The following is a 6978-nucleotide window of genomic DNA, read 5'->3' as shown; positions in this document are numbered from 1 at the left end:
CGCTGACAGAATCAAATGTTGGAATGGTTCTCCCTCAAAGGCTTCAACAATGACTTGTACAATTCTCCGCCGTTATTAAAGTAGAAGCAGTTTACATCCCGCGGTCTCGTGGTCGAGGCGTGGAAAGAGGCAGACGGTTGCAATAAACTCACTCCAGATTGGCGTACTTATTCCATGACTCAGCTATGACTCACAGAGACTCAGACCAATCGCTGAAGATGGGTTGCAAATGGCGATATCCGTTTCAGGAATTGACGGTGAAAGCGGCGGCCTACTTTCGCGAGGAGAGGAAGTAATGCATTTCCAATGGGGGACCTCATGGCTCGCTAAGTCCATTATTTTTACACTCAATGTGAAAAGGTTTACTTTAAGCTAGATACAGGGGCAGATGTTACGTCTATTTTCAAGGAGTGGTACACGCCAGATCGAGATGGTAAACTGCAGAAGCCACAAAAGTCATTGTTAGGCCCAGGGGGATACCAATTTTCTGTGGGGTGGCGGAAGAGGGGCAAAGTCTTTGAAGGGGTGGCAAATAAGAACAGCAAAGTGGAAGTCGATTACAAATTAAACGATCAAAAACATCTATTTAAACAGTTTTATTACTGTTTATTGTTGTTATTAATAAGATAACAGCAATTCTTTTAGCTGAGCTGCTATTTCTAAAGCTTAAAGAAGCTTCACTTGATGATTTCTTATCCCTTGAGACCTGAATTTATTTCAAATTATGAGAAAAATGTTTCTGTATTTAGTAATGTTTAAATAGTAAATACATATTTTTTAGATTTGTTGCTAATCAGAAAACAAGCAGCTACTACACTATGAACAAAAGAAAACACCTGTTCCTATCTCCAGTATGACGATATTTTTATCTATACAGTACATTCACTCTGATGACTGACAGAACTTCTAAACCACTACCATGAACTAAAAAAAGAAAACAGAAATATAAAACACTGTGTAATTGTCCTTTCAGTGCAGAAAGTGTGCATTGCTTCAGTCTAGTGATGAACTGCAGTAAGGCAGTTGTTGTTTTTGTGAGGACACAGATGAATGCTGCAGCTCCACATTTGAGTCTGGCTCTTTTATTGTGAAAATCTTCAGTGTTGATGCCCATTTTCCACCTCTGGTCTGAGTTTCAGCATCTGTGTGGACTTCCAGTGCAGGAATGAGTTTGGCTGGACCTCAGCGGTTCTTCCTTTCATACTTCAACATACAGGAGGTGCTGCTGGTTTCCCTCCTGCAGCTTCAGCACCAGCAGGTTGATGTTCGTGATGTTCTCATCAGTCTTCATCTGCTGCAATCATCTGTCCACTCACTGCTGCTGATTTCATCACCTGTTTTTTAAAAAATGAAAGACATTTAGAAGAAGCAGTATTTTGATCTATTCAATGTGTGTTGAGGTTTTAGGATTTTTAAGCCGTTTGTGATTGGCACCACTGTCAACCAGGGAGTGGCATACGGTTTCAACACTCATATTTTGTCCCAAAAAGTGTAAAAAGAAGGTGGATGAAAACAACAGACTTTTATTTTGGGGCTTTTGTGAGCTTATTGTCAATTTTTTTTAACCACATATTCTACGAAAAGAGAGGGGACACAGATTCTATCAGGCCGCTGCTGATCCAGCCAGAATCTGTGCCTCCCAATATATGCAGTAGAAAGAACAAATATATGATAATTGTGAATTGTTAAATGCTTACATAATCAAGCCACTTTCACAAATCACATTTTTATCCTAAATTAGTCAGATAAATGTAGTTTTTTTTTCTTTTTTTACAGAAAAAATCTGTTATTATTTTACATAAAATATGTAGGGAAAAAAATGCAAAAATATGACAATAAACTCACAAAAGACCCACAATAAAGTCTATTGTGATCATCCACCTTCTAATGTAGCCACGAGGGGGCCCAAGCCAGGGTCTAATTGTGATGGTCCCAAGCCCGGATAAATACAGAGGGTTGTGTCAGGAAGGACATCCGACGTAAAATCTTGCCAAATCAAATATGCGAATCAGACCTACGAAATCCATACCGGATCGGTCGAGGGTTAACAACGACCGCCATCGGTGCTGTTCACCGACAGGGTGCCGGTGGAAATTGGACTACTGTTGGTGGAAGAAGGAGAGGAGGAAGGCAGGTTCGTAGGGAGAGAGAGAAGAGGAAAGTCACTAGTGTTGGACTGAGAGTCGGGACTTTGAATGTTGGAACTATGACAGGAAAGGGTAGAGAGTTAGTGGACATGATGCAGAGGAGAAAGGTAGACATACTGTGTGTCCAGGAGACCAGGTGGAAAGGTAGCAAGGCTAGAAGTTTAGGAGCAGGGTTCAAGTTGTTCTATCATGGTGGAGATGGGAAGAGAAATGGAGTAGGAGTTATCCTAAAGGAGGAGTTTGTTAGGAGTGTTGTGGAGGTAAAACGAGTGTCAGATAGAGTGATGAGTCTGAAGATAGAAATGGAGGGTGTGATGTTCAATGTTGTTAGTGGGTATGCCCCACAGGTAGGATGTGAGCTGGAAGAGAAGGAGAAGTTCTGGTTGGATCTTGATGAAGTGATGATGAGCATCCCTGGAAATGAGAGAGTTGTCATTGGTGCAGATTTCAATGGTCATGTTGGTGCAGGAAACCGAGGTGATGAGGAGGTGATGGGCAGGTTTGGTATCCAGGAGAGGAATGTAGAAGGACAGATGGTGGTTGATTTTGCAAAAAAGATGGAAATGGCGATAGTGAATACATTCTTTGAGAAGAGACAGGAACATAGAGTGACCTATAAGAGCGGAGGTAGAAGCACACAGATAGACTACATCTTGTGTAGACGGTGTAATCTGAAGGAGATCAGTGACTGTAAAGTAGTGGTTGGTGAGAGTGTTTCCAGACAGCACAGGATGGTGGTGTGTAGAATGACTCTGGTGGTGAAGAAGATGAAGAAAGAGAGGGCAAAGGCAGAGAAGAGGACAAACTGGTGGAAGCTGAAAAAAGAAGATTGTTGCATGACTTTTAAGAAACAGTTGAAACAGGCTCTGGGTGGTCAGGAGGTACTCCCAGATGACTGGATAACTACAGCTAATGTGATCAGGGAGACAGGTAGGAGTGTACTTGGTGTGTCATCAGGAAAGAGAGTTGATAAGGAGACTTGGTGGTGGAATGAGGAGGTGCAGGAGTGTATACGGAGTAAGAGACTAGCTAAGAAGAAGTGGGACACTGAGAGGACTGAGGAGAGTAGACAGGAGTACAGGGAGATGCAGCGTAAGGTGAAAGTAGAGGTGTCAAAGGCCAAACAAAGAGCTTATGATGACTTGTATGCTAGGTTGGGTAGTAAGGAGGGAGAGACTGACCTGTACAGACTAGCAAGGCAGAGAGATCGAGATGGGAAGGACATGCAGCAGGTTAGGGTGATCAAGGATAGGAATGGTAATGTGGTGACAGGTGTCAGTGGTGTAATGGAAAGATGGAAAGAATACTTTGAAGAGTTGATGAATGAAGAGAATGAGAGAGAACAAAGAGTAGAAGAGGTGACGGTTGTGGAGCAGGAAGTAAGAAAGATTAGTAAAGGTGAAGTGAGAGGGGCTTTGAAGAGGATGAAGAGTGGAAAGGCTCTTGGTCCTGATGATATACCTGTGGAGGTATGGAAGTGTCTAGGAGAGATGGCAGTGGAGTTTTTGACCGGGTTGTTCAACAGGATCTTAGGTGGTGAGAAGATGCCTGAGGAATGGAGGAGAAGTGTGATGGTGCCCATTTTTAAGAATAAGGGAGATGTGCAGAGTTGTGGTAACTACAGAGGAATAAAGCTGATGAGCCATACAATGAAGGTGTGGGAAAGAGTAGTGGAAGCCAGACTAAGAGCAGAAGTGAACATTTGTGAGCAGCAGTATGGTTTCATGCCAAGAAAGAGCACTACAGATGCAACATTTGCTTTGAGGATGTTGATAGAGAAGTACAGAGAAGGTCAGAGAGAGCTCCACTGTGTCTTTGTAGATCTGGAGAAAGCTTATGACAGAGTGCCCAGAGAGGAACTATGGTATTGTATGAGGAAGTCTGGAGTGACAGAGAAGTATGTCCGAGCAGTGCAGGACATGTATGAGGGCTGTAAGACAGTGGTGAGGTGTGCTGTAGGGGTGACAGAGGAGTTCAAGGTGGAGGTGGGATTACATCAGGGATCAGCTCTGAGCCCCTTCCTGTTTGCAATGGTGATGGACAGACTGACGGATGAGGTTAGACAGGAATCACCATGGACTATGATGTTTGCAGATGATATTGTGATTTGTAGTGAGAGCAGGGAACAGGTGGAGGTGGAGTTAGAGAGGTGGAGGTTTGCCCTGGAAAGGAGAGTAATGGAGCTGTCAGGCGATTAAAATTTTTAATCGCGATGATTGCATTTTGTCCACAGTTAACTCGCGATTAATCGCATATTAATATATGGCCTTTATTTTGGAAAAAAAATGTGTGCTTCGTGGAATTTAGCAGTTCTACATTAGTTATGAAAACAAGAATGGCAAAATTAATAGTTTTCATCAGAAATATCTCATTTTGTAACATTGTATTGAGATAGTCTTTCTTAACAATAAAACGCTGTAAAATAAAATGCCTAACAAAAGCCCAAGTGCAAGTGAAGGGCATTTTAAATTCAAAACTTCAATAAACGTTCAGTAAAGTCGCGAGGGACCGCCGAGGGTGATGGCCGCACACTATAAGAGCTCCCGGACCCCACTAATTTATACTAGTTCTTGGATACATTCACCTCAAATGAAGTAGCAAAATCAGCTAACTTTGGTAAATTAATTATATAGTTTGAGTCTTGTCCGTTGTTTTGAGATGGCAAACAATAATAAGGCGAACTTTTTCAAGACCGGAGCGAACACGAGGAGGAAGCTAACTAGTGCTAGCAACATGGCCGACAATGCCTCACCGACGGCCAAAGAAGACCTCGCGGCAGAGGAGCACGGAAAGGACGACAGCACAGCTATGTTTGAAGAAATCAAGAAAATGAATGCCACTCTTCTGAGAGTTGCAGCAGATGTGGCCGTGATAAAATAATCTACAAAAGAGCTTAAAGAGTCTGTGGAAAATATCCAAGAGCGACTGGGCGAGGCTGACATGGAGGATGCCAGCACCCATATGGGGCCCATATAACTGCGTCAAGAAACTGGAGGTGCTGTGGTCACGCGTGGAGGACCTGGAAAACAGCACCAGGAGGAATAATGTGAGAATGATCAGACTTAAAGAAAGAGCGGAGGAGCCGGGCAAGATGGTTCAATATGTTGAGAAAATATTAGCTAAAGCCAGCGCGCTAACCAGTAGCGAGTTCGAAATCGAACGCGCTCATCGTTCACTGGTGCCCATGCCAGACCCCAACCGACCTCCGAGAGCGGTGATTGTACGATTTTTGCGGACATCTGCCAGAGATAAGGTGCTACAGATGGCCAGAGAGAAGCGGGGGATCGAATGGGAAGGCAGAAAGCTTTTCTTCTTTGAGGACGTCACAAGAGTTGGCGGAAAAACGTCTCCGCGAGCTCAAGGTGAAGCACAGGTTGGTTTATCCTGCTACGCTCATCTTTACCTGGAAGGGCCAGAAGAAAACATTCGTGGATAGAAATGAAGCTGAGAAGTTTCTTCAGGACACGCCATAGAGACAGCAGGAGGTGAATGTAAACTGATGGTACCATTCAGTGGGGACAACCTCGGGATGGGAGCGTGGCCGACAGCTGCTTGGCTGTTCATCGGACCAGAAGAGTTAAGGCACCCAGGTAGACCGGACTAAGACAGTGCCGGGAGGGTTAGCGAGAGGCGTTTGGCAGCCATGTTAAGAGCTGCCAAACAGGGGAGGGGGTTAATTTTGTTCTTGTTCCAGTTGTTCAGTAAGACAGCTTTTTCTGCAGAACCAGTAGATTTTGTTTTTTATGAAAGCCTATACATCAGAGAGTTGTACTTTTGGTAATCAATATATTTTCCTGCATATAATATATGTTTGGGTCAAGAGGAATGAGCCGAAATGTTAAAATAATATCTTGGAACATAAATGGCTGTGGAGACCCAATTAAAAGAACAAAGGTTTTGACATATTTGAAATCTAAAAAAGTAGACATAGCTTTCATCCAGGAGTCTCACATTGCGGGGGAAGAGGAGGCAAAGAAATTTAAAAGGGACTGGTTTGGGACCGTTTTCCATAGCTCATACTCAAGTAAACAAAATGGAGTTTTGATCCTAATAAACAAAATCTTAAGTTTTGTATTATTGAATAAGTACATTGCTAATGAAGGGCGTATTATATGCATTAAAGCATTAATTAATGGCATTAAAACATTACTGTGTAATATATATGCTCCTAATAAGGAACACCCTGACTTTTTTCTTGTAATTAATACAGTTCTTGGCAATAGTGATGGCCAGATCATATTAGCCGTAGATTTTAACCAGGTCATGGACGGAATAATTGATAAGAGCAAACCCAGTGGGAGGAGTTCACCCTGGGACAGAGAGGGTCGTGGAAGACATAAGCTTGGTGGATATATGGAGGCTGGTGAATCCAGATGAGAGAGAATACACCTTTTACTCCCATTGCCATAAAACTTATTCAAGAATAGACTATTTCCTGATATCTAAAACATTAGTTGAGTCTGTGATGGGCTGTGAAATCGGTACGATAACGATCAGTGATCATGCCACAGTTGAGATGCATATTGATTAAATAGTGAAAAGACAAAGAGAGGTCGCTGGAGGCTCAATACCAGTCTACTCCAAAACAAAACATTCAGTGAGGAAATGTCAAATGATCTCAAAAGTTTTTTTTGAAATTAACATAGTATTAACAGAAAAAAATTGCTACAGTTTGGGAAGCGTCAAAAGCATACATTAGAGCAGGGGTCTTCAACTGAAATGTTGAAAGGTCCAGTTAGGAAAAATTTCTTGAAGTGAAGGTCCGGAAAAAAAGTAAAAATATTCAGAGTAGTATTTTCACATAGCTGAATGTTTGTGGCACATATGCATG

Source organism: Oryzias melastigma, linkage group LG17 (assembly GCF_002922805.2).
Source record: "Oryzias melastigma strain HK-1 linkage group LG17, ASM292280v2, whole genome shotgun sequence".
Lineage (NCBI taxonomy): Eukaryota > Metazoa > Chordata > Actinopteri > Beloniformes > Adrianichthyidae > Oryzias > Oryzias melastigma.
This window is presented reverse-complemented; position numbering follows the sequence as displayed.